This window comes from Aulostomus chinensis, chromosome 5 (assembly GCF_037954235.1).
Source record: "Aulostomus chinensis isolate RoL2024-O1b breed Wild chromosome 5, RoL_Achi_v1.0, whole genome shotgun sequence".
In the NCBI taxonomy this organism is placed as follows: Eukaryota; Metazoa; Chordata; class Actinopteri; order Syngnathiformes; family Aulostomidae; genus Aulostomus; species Aulostomus chinensis.
In genome coordinates this window covers 1,461,819-1,479,644 of record NC_141324.1, presented here as the reverse complement: position 1 = coordinate 1,479,644, position 17,826 = coordinate 1,461,819, and the positions used below count along the sequence as shown (strand labels likewise).

Sequence of the window (17,826 nt, the reverse complement as noted above, 5' to 3'; positions counted from 1 at the left end):
GAGAGACACTCTGTTTGGGCCCTGCGGACATTTGCCACCTGCTCCCTCTGTTCGCCACGTGTAAGAAAGTGTCTCATATGCAAAGATCAGGTCCAGTCCAGAACCAAGATCGAGGAGCGTGTAGTCTGCTCTGACAAAAAGGACAGCGAAGGGAAAACAGCTCTTGCCACACTGCCCTTGCAAGCGAGCCAGTCGGTTTTTTGTGTGCCGAACCTGAGGAGGACCCAGTACAGGTCGAAACGTTGTTTTTGTTGGCACACCTTTTTTACTTTTTTGGATATTTTTCCTCCTAGTTTAGGAGTGATCGGCTCTTCCTGACTTTTTTTCTCTCACCTGGGAAAAGAGGGGAATAAAGGATGGAAGAGCAAGGGTACAACAGTCTGCCTCTGAGCCAGGGCCTGCCTGACTCCTTCACTGAATTGTGGGAGAGCGTGGTAACCGCCTCCATCAGCACAATTCCCCCTGTGGCTGCGGAGGGGAGGCCCGACGCTGGAAACATGGAGATGCCGAACATCAGTGATGAGGCACTGGCCAAAAACTTTGACGAGAAACTGTTTGAGCTGCTTCCTGAAGTCTCCACCCGAGATGGCGTTTCCCCCCTGACCCCCACTGTCCCCGTCACCACGGACCATCCGGGAGAACACGGCTTTCAGCTGCACTTCCAGCAGACCGGCACGGCCAAGTCGGTCAACTTCACTTTTTCAGAGCTGCTCAACAAACTACTGCCAGCTGGCCAAGACCAGCCCCGTGGAGGCGCTGGTCAGCAAGGAGCCCCCCCCCCCCCGGGGCGCCGCGCTCAGAGCAACCGCTAACGCTAGCAGTCGTTAGCTTAGTTTGCTATTAGCAAGGTAGCTAACCAGGTAACTTGTATGTTGCTCCCAGACAGCTAATGCAAGCTGAGCTAGCCAGACACCAGAACTAGTTAGCTCCACCACGGACCACGGACCAGCAGTCGTCCCGGTAAGTTGGCAGCTGACTTGCTAAGGGGGTCTACATTGTGGGACCCAGTGAGAGTACGTGGTGTCTGCCCACTCATAACTGCGCTTTGGTCCGACATGTCCGGCGACCGTCCGCTTTTGGTTGACACAAACAAACCAACACTCGACTCGACTCGAAGCGGACATCCACCGCTCAAAGCACCAGTTTGATGACCGGACTCCGCGTCCACTCAGCTGGAAGTCTGGAGGAGGCAAACTCCTTCCACCTGTCCTGAGTGTAGCGGTGTCTGCACTGGGCAGTGGGTGGACACTGAACAGGGCGGACATGTGGGCTGTGTTTGTACTTACTGAGGCTGTTTGTAGCGCTGTGTTGTCATGGTAACGTGATCATGCCCTGCTCCTTCTTTCAGGACGTTGATGATGAGGGAGGTTCGTACAGTGACGTGCCCGTGGGGATCCTCTGACGTGAACAGGAAAACGTCCCTCACACCACAATGAACGAGGACGAGTTTGTGAGGAAGATCTTTTCATGTGAGGAATCACTGCAGCCTCTTCCATGACTTTGTTTGTGTCTCTTGTTGTTGAAAAAGGGTTATGGGTCAATGTAATGTTGCAGTATGGATGTATTCTATATTGATAGACATGTTTAGACTTTCAGGAACTAAAAAGCTTTCTTTTGTTCGTAAAAATAAATTCTGTCCAATAAAAAACTGGACAAATGTAATGTTGCAGTCCCTGCATTTTCCACAGTTAAACACATAATTCACAAAAGAATCTTCTGCGTTTGTGTTTTTCTTTTTCCTAAAACAGCTTAAAGGCTGAAAGGTCATCATTAGCATCAGAGTGTATCCTCTTGTTCTCGCTCAATGGGTGCTGGCCAGCCAAACAGGTTCCCAGCCCCACATTGTTCCAGAGTGTGGCCACTGAAAGAGGCCAATGCAGAGAACCAACACTAATATGACTGTCTGCTGGCCGTCTCATGGTCTATTTTTGCAGAGAGCCGCGCGCCTGTTGTGTAAATCACTGGCAAGCCTCGGAATCTCCAGATGACAGCAGACATGCAGAACCGGCGCAACTCTCCCACTGCTCATGCTGGCACGAGCACGAGAGGGGAAGTAGACAGTCGAACCAGTATCACATGAGTGTTTTAATGTCATCTAAAGGGTTGTAGTGTCCGTATCTGCGAATGTGCCACCGATCAGAAAATACACAACATGAGAGGGACAGGAGGTCTCCAGCAGCTCTGCTGCAGCTCCGTCTCTGTTCCAGCGCATGTCAAGTAGAATTACATCATCATTTTTGGTGATAACTGAAAAGCAAACTCCACGTAAACAAACTTAGAAAAAGAAGAGAACTAAATATTTTCGACTGGTTCTGTAGTTTGAGGTACGCTTATTATAAAGAAAGTGATGATGTACGACTTTTTGACATTAGTTTGTTCTCTTAAAATTGCATTTTTTATTGAACTGCAATTTTTGCCAATCGACACAATTTTACTGCAAAAACTCACATACAGTGAAGCCTCACAAATTATAGCGCAATTTTTGGGAGAAGCCGCTGCAAAATCAAGCTTTTTTGATCGCACAATCACAAAAACTCCTAAATCCTGGAGGGACTGGAACACATTTATGTAGGCATGCAGTATCCTGTAAGAGACAAATCAGGCATTATGTATTTGCAGATCGAAAATATGTATTAAAGCAAAACTAAAGCAGAAGATGAATGCAGCAGAGTAAAAATCTTCTGGTGACACCCTGCAATTGAAGAAATGGGCGTGATCGTAGTGGATTCAGGGCACACCCCCAGGAGGAGGGGGGGGACTCCCAGTGGCTGGAAACTGGCTGGAGACCGACTGGCAGCCGGATGGCAGCCGGATGGCAGCCGGATGGCAGGGGAAATTCTAGACGGCCAGATCTGTATGTTTGTTGGTGACCGTACTTCCTGGTGGATCCAGTTGGGTGTTGGGAACAGGTCTGGATTTGTAGCCGGGTCTGCACAGTGCTTGCCCAGGTGGTAGCGTCCTGGGTCTGTCCCTCACAGGTCCTAGGCTGTAGTGGTGCCTTGAGGCCGTGTATTTAGTTCTTGGATATAAAAAGAGGAGGGGGTTGTAGTTTCATAGTCCATGGGGGGTGGGTGGTGGAGCCCCCCACCATGACAGAAAACAATATCTATTTTTATCTTTATTCATCAAAAAGAAATTAAACCCCAAAAATGATATGTCAAATGTTTTAATAGTAGTTTTTCCATTATTTTTCATTTGCACAGCTGGATGGTCGTCTTATTCATTGCTGGTGAAAATGCACTCTCACCCAATGTCAGACGGCCTCTGTCACAGAGCTGTGCTTTTATTACTGATGTTGTTTTGTGTTACGTTGGTGATGTCAGTCACCTGGCTGTTTCTGTTCTGTCTGTTTTTACTGTGAAGCACTCTGTGTATTAGTACTGCGAAGAGGGCTATACAAATACAATTGTACTTCCTTTCCTTACTTACTATCAATGGAATCATTGGGAAAAGAAAGTCATCCTGCCAGATGAAGGCCAAATAGTTTTAGCTTCACGATGTTGAGGGAGGCTTTGTTTAGATGATTCTAGAACAGGGGTGTCCAAACTACGGCCCGCGGGCCCACTGCGGTCAGATTTTAATTGGCCCGCAGCATATTCTAAAAATATCATGGAACATGGCCCACACATGGAACTTGACTTTAACCTCTGAAGCAGCGCTGTACCGGTGGCGGTACAGCTCGTAAACAACGTCCGAAGAGGACGGATTTTAGCGGCAACAATGTATCCGATCATGTTGTACCTCATTCGAAACCTGGTGGTGTAACGACTGAGAAACACCCAATCACGATGAATAACGTTACTTGTAGCTGGAGCTGAGTTAAAATGTTGCTAGGCAACCGGCAAGCAACACCCACAAACTACCTTCATGCTCCCAACGTCATCACCTTCAAACTATCGGCATGAACTTAATCTGTAAGACTCCACGCAGTAGAATTTACTGTCTCCCTGCTGAACTCTCATCTTCAGTGTGTCACTGGAGTGCTGGCACCACTCCACTCCTCGGTCGCCATGCTAACGTCCCCCTGTCCCTCCCTGTAGCTAGCAGCCAGTGTTGCTCCGATCTCCACGACACTCCTTCTCAGTCTCGGTGACGGTCTGCTGAACACGTCAGTAGCAGGCTGAGCCAATCAGGGCCTGGCTTGTTGAGCTGCAGGGCTGAAACCCCAACCAGACCCCAGTTTACAGAGCGGACCATGCATCACTCGATTGACACTTGACACCAGCCTATGAGATTATTTCAGAATATCAGGTAGATATTCTTTTAGCCAATAAACAGACGAAAAAAACGGTACCGAGCATGAGGGGATCAGGTTTCATGGGCACCAACAGGAGGCTTGCGCACCGGCGTGCGTCAAGTTAGCTTGGCTGTGTAAAGCAGCGCTGTAGTCCTTGAAGCCGTGAACGTGGCAGAGCGAGAAAAGATGGCCAGGAAGGGATTTTTCGGCAGAGGAAGAGGCTGAAATGGTGCTTCAGCTGCCCGCTTCAGACACTCGGACACCTGCGGTTGACCGGGCAGACATCCAGCGGTGTTTGCAGGAGTGGACCCAGACTTGGAGCTATGAGGGACTGATCCAGATGTTCCAGATGTGTGTTCATGGACAAACAATAAATAGTGACCTAGCCACTAACCACTGATGTAATTATTAAAATAATGATAAATAATAATAATTCTTAATCTTAAAACATAATTTCAGATGAATATATTCGTCAAAACAAGTGTCTTTCATTTCATTTATTATTTAAAGGGTTAAAAAATAAAAAAGGAAAAACAAAAAGAGGGGGTCCAGGTTCTGCCAGGTTCTGCCATTGTGGCTCCTGGTGCCACTGCCAGAGAGCCTCAGCTGCACACTGCAACATTTCAACAGGAGACTGACATTCCTTCAAATGTCCTGACATCTGATTGCAGTGGTTCTGTTCCATATTGATATTTTACATCAATCACACAATGAAAGCTGCCTCAGCTGCTTTGAGACAGAGAACAAGCTAAGAGATCTGAAACCAGTCAAATATGCTTTTCTGTGTGCAGACCAGTGAGGGGCATGGAAGGGTATTTTACCACCAACACAGAACCCAGACTTTAGTCATGTGATGAGATGGAGACTCTGGTGATGAAGGTAATGGACAAAATGTGAATTGAAAGAGAACACGTTCAAAAATACCAACTAAACCAAATAAATGAACAAAGAAGCAGCACAAATGACCATTTCTTCTGCACAAATTTACTGGAATTAGACTGCATTTTTGGTCAGTGAGTAGATGAACGAGTGGGTGGAGCCATGGAGAGAGATTTTTTGACCCTCACCCTGAGGTGGGTGGAGCCATCCAGAGAGATTTTTTGACCCTCACCCTGAGGTGGGTGGAGCCATCCAGAGAGATTTTTTGACCCTCACCCTGAGGTGGGTGGAGCCATGGAGAGAGATTTTTTGACCCTCACCCTGAGGTGGGTGGAGCCATCCAGAGAGATTTTTTGACCCTCACCCTGAGGTGGGTGGAGCCATCCAGAGAGATTTTTTGACCTTCACCCTGAGGTGGGTGGAGCCATCCAGAGAGATTTTTTGACCCTCACCCTGAGGTGGGTGGAGCCATCAAAAGAGATTTTTTGACCCTCACCCTGAGGTGGGTGGAGCCATCGAGAGACATTTTTTGACCCTAACCTTCACCCTGAGGTGGGTGGAGCCATCAAGAGAGATTTTTTGACCCTCACCCTGAGGTGGGGGGAGCCATCAAGAGAGATTTTTTGACCCTCACCCTGAGGTGGGTGGAGCCATCCAGAGAGATTTTTTGACCCTCACCCTGAGGTGGGTGGAGCCATCAAGAGAGATTTTTTGACCCTCACCCTGAGGTGGGTGGAGCCATCCAGAGAGATTTTTTGACCCTAACCCTCACCCTGAGGTGGGGGGAGCCATCAAGAGAGATTTTTTGACCCTCACCCTGAGGTGGGTGGAGCCATCAAGAGAGATTTTTTGTCCCTCACCCTGAGGTGGGTGGAGCCATCCAGAGAGATTTTTTGACCCTCACCCTCGCCTGTCTTGGACACCATGCAAACAATTATGGAAGTGGTCACAGCTTGATATTTAAAAGGGTTTCAAGACTCAGCGCTCTTGTCTCACAAAGACTGTCACCATTATGACTGTGCCATTTGCTTCCAAAACAAAAACCTTGTTAAATCACTCAATGGGATAAGGTGCTCTTCATCTTCTATTCATCAGTAGACACTTTTTTCCCATCTCTGAAATAGTTTTCTGTCACTTGTTTGTGTGTGAAACACAAGAAAAAAAGCTTCATTTTTGATGTCAGGTATCTCCTGGCTCGTGTGTCTTTGGAGGACAGCTCATGGACAGAAAGACAGAACTTGCCTTCATTCTTTTCTAAGGCAGTTGCCCACCTGCAGACTCAGCTTGTTCTGCTCTGTGGGAATTTTGGAACCACATGTATATTTTTTTCCTTTCTGGACTTCTAGAAAGCATTTTTTTTCCAATTCCATTTCAATTCTTTTCACTGACCGGCTAGAAGCACTAATACGCTTTATGGTAGTGTTCTCTTGTTGTGGTTGTTTTGAGAAAAAAAAGCATTTTCTACTTTATTTTGTAACTGGCCTGTTGGAAATGTTATCGGTAGTATTTTCTTTGGCATGAAGGTTTGACATCCGCAGTACCACATGTATCATGAGAGAAGTGTCCGACATGTCACGGCAAGCCTGTTGCTGAATACAACCAATAATGGTTCATGTTTTGAACCCCCAGCACCTTCGGGTGGTGGACCCAGCCCCCAGGAAAGACCGTGCATCGGTCTGCCTCCCACCACTTGGGGGGGAACATGAAATAATTAAGTTCACAACCTGCTGCCAGTGCACCCATTGTGTCCCCCTACGGTGACACATTCCTTGTCCCTAACCTAACTTTGGTGGGGGGATTCTTCCCCGAACTCCTAACCCTAAGGCAGCGAGAGATGGAGGAAGAGAAAAGAGAAGAGCTACAACAGCTCATACAAAAGAGTAAAAACCAGTGCTGTAGCAAGTCCCCTAAGGCAGAAACATCAGGAGCACATCATGAAGAACCAGTCCACCCATGAGAGAGCTGTAAACAACCACAGCAGTCTCACTCCCAGATACAGGCTACCTGTTCCAGACGTGTCCCCTAAGGTGCAGCCCCACCCTGTGACCAGCGTAAGGAACTGCTCCTGCGAAGGACAGTATCTGAACCAACTTTAAAGTTGAAGTTAAAGAAGCTCATCAGTACGAGGCCAAACCCATTGCAACGTAAGATTAGTGCCCCTCCTGCCATCAAGCACAGGACAGAAACTCTGGATTCCTCTCCCAGCAGCACCCCAGCATCAGGGTGCAGCTCTCCCAACGACAGCCTCCACTCAGACAATGGGCCCTCCCACTGGCCCATGAGGCTCAGCGACTTCTGCTGAAGGATGGTAGATCTCCACTTCACCTTGCCCCCCAATCCAACTGCCATGCCCAACATCAGTGCTGGATTGGCTGCACAGGCGGACCTGCGAGGAGCCACGTCCCTGGCAGTATCTGCTGTAAGAAAGAAAGAAAAAAAAGGAAAGAGACATTGAAGAAGGTATAGTGTGAGAAGAGTAGGAAGGGCAGACAGACAGCGTTGGAAGACCTAAGGTGGCAAAGGGGAGGTAAAAGGGACCCAGAACATGTCAGGAAGCTGTGGCTGTGTTCTGGTCCTGCATGTTAACACTTGGCCCCTAAAGGTAGCGTCTGCTCCTGCTGACTCAGGGCAACATTGAGAATGTGGATGCCCCTGATAGAGGAGCAGGTCATGATGTTGCTAGATGAGCTTGCTGAGCAGAACAGTTTCCAGTCCCACTTGTCTGGCTTGTTGGCAGTGGACTGGTGGAGAGAGCAGCCCTGTTCTTGAATGAGCCCCATGCCCTCTTCCACTGAGCTGATAAAGTGATGCTATCAGACACATTGATCTCAAAGGGTTTCACCAGTCATCACCAGTAACCTGCAGTATCACGACTAACAACACCTAAATATTATATTCTGAACAAGGAGCTGTAGTTTGAATATCTCCTAAAGCAAACTGATTCTTTCTAAATGCTTTTGAAGGCGTGTTCTGCCCAAGTAGAACACATGATTTGTTGATCTGGAAGAAATAAAAATGGATGAAAACGTCCAGAACCTCTAACCCTAACCCTAACCCGAACACACACACACACACACACACACACACACACACACACACACACACACACACACACACACACACAAGTGTCACACATGCATCTGAACACACACACACGTGTCACACATGCATCTAAACACACACACCTCACACATGAATCTAAACAAACACGCACATACACACGTGTCACACATGCATCTGAACACACACACCTCACTCATGCATCTGAACACACACACGTGTCACATGAATCTGAACACGCACACACATACACACAAGTGTCACACATGCATCTAAACACACACATATACACACATACACACAAGTGTCACACATGCATCTGAACACACACACACCTCAACATGCATCTAAACACACACACGTGTCACACATGCATCTAAACACACACACGTGTCACACATGCATCTGAACACACACACACCTCACACATGCATCTAAACACACACACATACACACATGCATCTAAACACACACACACATACACATACACACAAGTGTCACACATGCATCTAAACACACACACATACACACACGACACACATGCATCTAAACACACACACGTCACACATGCATCTGAACACACACATATACACACATACACACGTGTCACACATGCATCTGAACACACACACACCTCACACATGCATCTAAACACACACACGTGTCACACATGCATCTAAACACACACACGTGTCACACATGCATCTAAACACACACACATACACACATGCATCTAAACACACAAACATACACACATACACACGTGTCACACATGCATCTGAACACACACACAAGTGTCACACATGCATCTGAACACACACACATACACACAAGTGTCACACATGAATCTGAACACACGCACGTGTCACAAATGCATCTGAACACACACACACACACACACACACGTTCTTGCCCACAGAGACTTTTCCTTTTTTACTGTTACTGTTTACTGTTTTTTACTGGTTTTGAACCAGTAACTGGTTTGATTTGCTTGACTGGTTGTTGTCTGTTGAACTTCCAAATCCATATTTGGGTTCTGGCTTGTTCTTTTTTCATTTTGTGTTTGGATGAAAGTTCTGTTGCTGAAAAAAAGAGGTTTTGCCTTTTTCTTGAAGTAAACATCAGTTGGTCTAAAGTGACCCAAAAACCATGGATGTGACAATCGTTCATGATGTTAAGATGAATGAAGACATCAAACAGATTTATCTAAGAGGTCTGTTAATACCCCTCTATTTACTGATGTGATTTTCTTGAGGTTCATTTTACCATTTTTTTAACTGAAATCCAGGGTTTAGGGACTAAAAAAGACCCAGAGACCCACAACAAAAATAATAAACCAGTATTTCCATGGATAAGGGAGCCTAACAAGGTCACCAAGAGATGGAAACAACTTGGAGGATAGAAAATTGTTTCAGTTTATCTGACAGCTGATTGGAGACGTGGCTCAAAAGCGACCGTTACCATAGAGATGGGAACAGAAAGCTGACACAAGAGGAAGGTTCCAGCTCTGAAAAAGGACTTTGATCCAAATCTTGAACTGCCAGTAGAAATATCCTTTTGTATGTTGACCTTTGTTGACAGAAGTCACTGTAGCTTGGCAGTGAAGAGAATGGCTGCTAGCTTGACAAAGCACTGCACAAACCAGGTTCAAGCTGGACTTTGGACCCTGGTATCTGCAACGACTCCATCAACTCCTAATCTAGCAGCTCTGCTGGGTCCAACTATTTTACAGAACATTTGACAGACCTGTGGAGCAGTGAGGACACACAAGAGTGGACCTTTGCTATCTGGGTGTCCTCCAGTCAGGTGAGTGAAGTCATCCGGTCACGTGACTGAAGTCATCCGGTCAGGTGACTGAAGTCATCCAGTCAGGTGACTGAAGTCATCCGGTCAGGTGACTTAAGTCATCCAGTCACGTGACTGAAGTCATCCGGTCAGGTGACTGAAGTCATCCGGTCAGGTGACTGAAGTCATCCGGTCAGGTGACTTAAGTCATCCAGTCACGTGACTGAAGTCATCCGGTCAGGTGACTGAAGTCATCCGGTCAGGTGACTGAAGTCATCCGGTCACGTGACTGAAGTCATCCGGTCAGGTGACTGAAGTCATGTCAGTCACGTGACTGAAGTCATCTGGTCAGGTGACTGAAGTCATCCGGTCAGGTGACTGAAGTCATCCGGTCACGTGACTGAAGTCATCCGGTCAGGTGACTGAAGTCATGTCAGTCACGTGACTGAAGTCATCCGGTCAGGTGACTGAAGTCATCCGGTCATGTGACTGAAGTCATCCGGTCACGTGACTGAAGTCATCCGGTCAGGTGACTGAAGTCATGTCAGTCACGTGACTGAAGTCATCCGGTCAGGTGACTGAAGTCATCCGGTCATGTGACTGAAGTCATCCGGTCAGGTGACTGAAATCATGTCAGTCACGTGATTGAAGTCATCCGGTCAGGTGACTGAATTCATCCGGTCAGGTGACTGAAGTCATCCGGTCACGTGACTGAAGTCATCCGGTCAGGTGACTGAAGTCATCTGGTCAGGTTACTGAAGTCATGTCAGTCATGTTACTGAAGTCATCCGGTCAGGTGACTGAAGTCATGTCAGTCAGGTGACTGAAGTCATGTCAGTCAGGTGACTGAAGTCATCCGGTCAGGTGACTGAAGTCATCGGGTCAGGTGACTGAAGTCATGTCAGTCACATGACTGAAGTCATCCGGTCAGGTGACTGAAGTCATCCGGTCAGGTGACTGAAGTCATGTCAGTCAGGTGACTGAAGTCATCCGGTCAGATGACTGAAGTCATTGGGTCAGGTGACTGAAGTCATGTCAGTCACATGACTGAAGTCATCCGGTCATGTGACTGAAGTCATCCGGTCAGGTGACTGAAGTCATGTCAGTCAGGTGACTGAAGTCATCCGGTCAGGTGACTGAAGTCATCCGGTCATGTGACTGAAGTCATCCGGTCAGGTGACTGAAATCATGTCAGTCACATGATTGAAGTCATCCGGTCAGGTGACTGAAGTCATCCGGTCAGGTGACTGAAGTCATGTCAGTGATGTCACTTGGCAGGCCTGTCTTTGCCGTCTCATTCCAGAAAAGAACCCAGACTCCACCTGTGGCTCCATGATCACTGATGGACCTCTGGTTGGAGGCTGGACGATGATGTTTGGACTGGAAGGAAAACTCCTTGTCCAAATTGATGGTGTTCAAATTTAAAGTCCCACAATCAGAAGCAGCTGAATCTGACAGGTGGAGGTTTGGAACTACAAGATGGTGATGTTGTCTTGACTCCATGCTCTGACTGTCAGGGTGGATGACAGCTTCTTCTGCTGCTGCATCTGAGTGGCTAGGATGGGAGGTTTTACCTCCCCAGGTTGTCTGGTTCCAGGGGACATTTTAAAATTCCAGTCCCCAGCCTGGGCTGAACCTCAAACAGAAGTCAGTGAGGATGGGCATCCCTGTAGGTGCTCAACATGCAGCAAAGGTTTTAGTGACAGAAGACATTTGGATGAACACATGAGAACACACACTGGGGAGAAACCAAAAATGTACCTGGCACGAGGCTAAACATGAATTAATTTTGACCCCATCTGGAACGACATCAGTCAGGATCCTGTCATGTTTCAACTCACTCTACTTCCTGTCACATGGATGACCCATGATCGTGCTTGGACTCAGAGACAGAACCGTGTGTGGAAAGAGGATTCCCAGGAATCACTTTCTCTTTAAAGTGGAAAGCCTTGACACCAGGCTAGCTAAGTGAGACCCTGTTTAAATGGAGTTTCTCTGTGGAGCGTTCTGACAGGTCTGCCTGATCATAAAACCACATGAAGCACCAGGCCCAGACCTGATGTTGATCAAACAAACAATTCATTTACAAATGTTCATCAAAACTCCTTGAGGGTCACATTGTTGATAACAGCTTGAACTGACATCAAATCTGTCCTTCAGCCTGCTTCAGTCCAACAAATGACTCCAGCTGGAGCTAATCTGTGTCTTCGCTTCATCCAGTACAGCTGAACTGTTGGTGGGAATTTGCGTCCAGTGCTCCAATCTATTGATTTAACCTGGCTCAGAGCTGATATCCCCTCACGTCCAGAGCTCTGCTGACTGGGGGACAGATCTCAGTCACCCAAAATATCCAAATGTCACTTTTCTGGAATCTCAGTTGGCATAACAACAGCGTGTCGGATCGTTTGAAGACACCGGAAGACATCAAATATTCCGCAGGCGAAAGAATGGGTCTGTGCAATGAGTGAGACTGCATCCTATGAATGTGTGCTGAGCAGATTGAGTGATGATGGGAGGCAGGGGGCGACCCTGTGGGACAGGTCATGGGACTACATAAAGACAAATGACCCCACGAGGGTTCCGTTTTTCTCTTTTGTTTTGTTGAGGTCTCATGGTCCTGTATGCCACAGTCACAGATGGAATATGTGGGAGATGTTGGGTATGTGTGTATGTGAGTGTGCACATGTGGGAGTGTGAGAGCACACTCAGGCGCCTGCACTCTTCTTCTTTGTTTTGCTGCCTGTCTTCTCTTATCCTGTGTGATTCTTTATTTATTTGATTTGATGTGCTCAGTCTGTCGTTACAACTACTCCTTTTATTCATATGTCTGTGCTGCCCTTCCTTATATTGAGTAAACTGTCATTTACCAAGCCTCAGAAAAGTTCAAGAAAAAAAGACAAAATGTCAACAATGACTCGTTGCAATTGATGGTAGAGAATTGCAACAAGAGGAAGAGACACCTTGACATGAGTCGGCCCGTGCATTCAAGTGCCGAGGCATCGGACAAGGCAGGGAGTCATCGAGAGAGACTGTCTGACCCCTCCCAACCCTGGCCTACACCCAATCACAGAGAAACCAGGCTGCAGGAGCCGCAGCAGGTCGGACACACTTGGAAAACCAGCCGCCCTCAAAATGAAGTTTAAATGATGTTGAGCTAATTTGGGTGAGACGGCCAGTCACAGCAGGGTCAAACCAAGAGGCAACCCCCCTCTAAGACATTAAAAATGGATCTGGCTACCAGCACTGTTGCTAAGCTAAATACTCGTCACCATCCTAACGAGTCATGAAGAGCAAGTCAGTTGGTAGGAGGGAACCCTAACATCCACGCTGCTAACAGTGTTAGCTTCAGAGAGGGTCAGCAAGGTGAAGGCCAGGTCTTCAGGGGTTTTAGAGGACTGCTTGGAAATTGTCCACAAGCTAGCTAGTTAGCATAGCCTCGTAGCTTGCTAACTTACAAGGTTTGCTGTGGCTTTCGTAAAAAACCACCGGCAGGAACAACCGAGCAACGATGGAAGAGGTTTGAGCGAGTTGGACCAGGGTCATGATTGGAGAACATTATGATGCAGTGACAGCTGGAAACTGGAGGACTTGATTACAATATCAGTTCCCGCTACATCCTGTCGTGTGACCAAATCTACGCTGCCATCTTAATCAAAATGTAAAAATCTTGTAAAAATTAGTTTTTAAGACATATTTTAACACGGCTTTTTAAAACATTGTTTTGAATCTATTTTTGATAAACCAAAAACCAAGTGCCTCTCGGAGTTCTCCATCAGAGCTGCGTCACTCACAGTACCGAACCCTGTAGCGACCCTGGGGAAGTGGGAACCAAAGACTCTGAACTGACACTTGATAATTCTCTCTTTTTTCAATGTTAGAAAATTGTTTTAAATATGTTTTTCTTGTAAAATAGAAAGAGTATGCACTACATTTATCCAGCGAACAAGGGAGTGAAGTTCATACTGAAATAAGATTTGTGTTGTTGAAGTCGTCCTCATTTTTTACATAAATTTGAGTCGTCTGTCTTTGTGTTTTTGTTCCTTTCTACTTTTGGGAAAGTGTTTTTAGTTCACTCTTGATTTCTTGACTTTAACTGAAAAACAAAACTCCACAAAAACAAACCAACAATTCAAAAACTCCCAAAACAAAAACTAACATCAAAAGTATACAGTCTTCAACCCTGATGATGGATGACCAGGTTTCCAGAGGTTCTACCATGTGACCGACCCCTTCATAAAGGTGACGTTGTATTTCACAAAAACCCGTGGAGGACCCTTCAAAATGGGGGCAAGCACCTCAACATCCATCACGCTGGACAGCAGCAACAATGAGCCAGACCATCGACACTCTGCAGCCACTGACTCTGATTCAGAAAAAGAACCTTCTGATGAAGAGCAGCACACGCAAATCACAAAAGTGGAAGCTCCTTTTAAGAAATGATCCACAAGGAAAAAAAGGAGAAACTGGGGATGAATAAAAGAAGAACCTTTGCTCCTTCCCTCCCAAGATGGCAACTGAAACAGCATCATGGCAAATGCAAATTTTGGGGAGTAAAAGAAAAGGCAAGGAGAGGAGGTGTTGCTCCTGTCAGCAAACGTTGCCCTCCAACCCCAAATACAAGGTAGGACTGGTCTTCATTGACTTGGTGGGCACCAGAGTTTTCAAGGAGTCGAGTCCTAACTGGAAGGTGACTGCTTACCTGTGAGGGACAGACTTGGACCACGTTGACCCAGTAGATGGCCTGGGGCCCATTTCACAAAGCAGGTTCATCAAACCCTGAGTTTCCTCCTGACCTCCGAGTTGATCTACCCTGAGATAGAAAACTCAGTTTGCGGTTTCAGAACAGCGGATTTGAATCAGTTTGATCAACTCTGAGTAAGTTCACCTGGGGTAAAGCGCGATCACGACAACTCTAAAAAGCCAGCATGAATGGATCCCCGATTCACCGAGTCACCATGGCGACGGAGAAGTGGAGAGCTTGGTTGTTCACGTCAGTGGAGTTGGAAATCTTGATGCCATCATGTGAAGAGTTCCAACACGCGTTAAATAAGAAGTGCAACACCGCTGCAGCTGCAAAAGAGAGAGAGATGGCGTGGAGGAACACTGCTGCTCGGGTCAATGCAGAAGTTTAAATGTAGTCCTTTGCAATCATGATTACTACGGAGGAAGCTGCTTCCATGGTAGCGCATTAATTGATATCGTTTAGATGCAGTACCGTGGGGGAGAAACGCACTTGGCAGCAACTTAAAATGAAGCATAGAAACATGATTCAAACAGTCAGACCACCTCAGGGGTACCCCATGTTCTGCATTGTAAGTTAAATATTAAGTGGCTGTTTGAATGTGTACAATAGTTGTTTGATCCCCAACCAATGCTGGTTTCATACACAATGTCTTTTCATGGATATCATGTTCTAATAAAGGATTTAGCCTTTTTAAACAAACACAGACTTCTACTCAGCCAACAGAAAGAAGGCAGATGCCCGTAAAACGGGTGGGGGCCCAGCACCACCACCACCTCTAACAGAGGCACAGGACCTGAGCCAGAGTGTAGGAAGGCCAGTGGCTGAGGGAGTTCATCCTCAGAACAAAACCCCCAAGACACCAGTGCCTTCATGAAATGTAATATGGCTTGAGATATATATACAGTATATATATATATACATAGAGAGAGAGAGAGACAGATGACATGAGAGCATGACTACGACTGGTGATGTTGCCAATGTAAGGACGGAGGAGGTTGTGTATGTAGACGATGGACTGTGATGTGAAATGGTTCCGATACTGTCTGGAACAGCAAGAACGTCTATGGTCTGATCTCCATCTCCTGACGAATATTTAATTGTGCGCAGCAATGCTGCACCTTCATCCACGGGATCATCAACAAAAGGACCTGCCATGTTAGTTGAAAACTCGCCAAAACTTGTCTGCTGATGAATGAATGTGGAAATCAAATGGGGGATGTGGCTCTGAAAGTGGGCGGAGACAGCGAGAAACTCGAGGTTCATTGTCAAAAACCTGGTCCCGACCAGGTTAGTTTCAGGGCGTCTGTTACTGCGGTAACTGACCGAGAGTTTAAGTTACCGCTGTCTGTGAAACAGGCCAGAGTGAACCCTCTTTCTCTGGTTTGAGTGACCTCCCTTTGTGAAGCGGAAAACTCTGAGTTTTCCTAATTTCAGGGTTAATAGACCCCGAGTTTTCACTAAACCTGCATTGTGAAACGGGCCCCTGATCCTCATCAACCCTGAACATCTGAAGGACAGGAAAGTCTTTATGTGACCTGGCTCAGAAGATGGTCTGGGTCTGGAACTTGGGAAGGTTGTGACCAAGACCTTTAGCAACCAGGAAACATGTGGAGACAGGGGAGAGTGAGGGGAAGATGGAAACAGTGTCTACTGAGAAGGACAAAAGGAGGGAGCACTGCCATTTTGAACCGGGAGGTTCAAGACCACTACATGCTGACTATCAAGGCTTCACTTTGTCTATTGAGTTGACACTCCTTCTTCTTTGAGCGCTTTGGTTTTGTTTGATCTCCCTGAGATTTTGGTTGTTTTTCTCTTCATCTTTTTTCCAAAGGGCCTTCAGTTGTTTGTTTTATTTGTGAACTTTCTATTCTTTCATTCAAAAACACTTTTAGTTCTTTGTTTAAATAAAAAGACCGTTTTCACAAATAATTTGAAATATGATGATACGTTTGTAATGCAGCAATTAAATATGTTTCAATATCAATGTTGTTTGAATATAAAATGTTGGTTTCTATAAATGTTCTTCCTTCATTTCACTACGTTCTCTGTCCTCTTTGATCCTCCTAATGACTCACTGATTTATCCTTCTATGGTTCTGGTTCCATCAGTTCTAAAATACAGTCTCCAACAGACAGAACCAGAGACCTGCGTGTGCTCCAGAGTCCCTCTGCTTCTCCAGCTCCCAGGTTCTCCACCTTCTTTTCTCAGGCTGCTTGTCATTGCCTGGACCAGGACCCAGGATCTCCATGAGGTGCAGACACCATGCTGGTGGTTCAGCTGGGGAACCCTCCTTTCGGCCCCCATGCTGGGGAAGCTAGCATGGCCCCAGACCTTTCCCTGGACTGCTGGTATCCTGATATCTGGAGACTTCACCAACCGTGGGACGTGACACTCAGATTCTCACAATAAGACAGACAGAGAGAGACATGTTGTGAGATTTGTTTCAGATGAAGTTTATTGCCTTCAGCTGATGAAATCATTCGTTATCACGCGCGTCCGGCGTCACGGAGGCCGACGTGCTGCTGGCGTCACGTCTGCTCCTTCCTCTAGCGTCTTGGTAAAATCCAGTTTCACCTGCATCACACAAAGATGACCAACATGAGCGAGCAGCGCCAGAACAATGAGACAAAGCACATTCAAATCCAGGAGGTGACAAGTAGTGTTTTCAGATGGAGTTCATGCCAAAGTCCTACACTGCTTTGATTCCAACTGGCCCTTTTCTCTTCATGTAGAGGGAGCAGCTGTGTGTGTCAGCCTCTGGCTGCCTCTCCTCTCAGCTAACACACATGCTAATGACCCCCAGGTCACCTGACAGCAGGGCTTCACTGGACTGGTTGTCTAGATGAGCGGCCCAATGTCAAGTTGTTCTGGACACAGACTTTGATCCGTCTCACTCAAGTGTGGTGCAGCAGGCTACAAACGGCCTTGGCCTCTTTAGGAATGCTGACTCAGCATCAGCCATCTGACCGTTCAACCACACTTTCATGAGACACCCACTTGAAATAACACACGTGTCTAGGAGGTGGGGAACCATTGGCTGCTCTAAAATACATGGGTCACATACACGTTCTGCTGGTCATGGGTAGGAATGCATTACCCATGCTCCTCCACTCCACACAAG

General features: G+C 46.8%; 1 pseudogene; it reads left to right on the top strand.

Moving 5' to 3' along the window:
- Positions 1-356: 356 nt before the first annotated feature.
- Positions 357-966, top strand: LOC147260841 (cellular tumor antigen p53 pseudogene; annotated as a pseudogene).
- Positions 967-17,826: the final 16,860 nt, after the last annotated feature.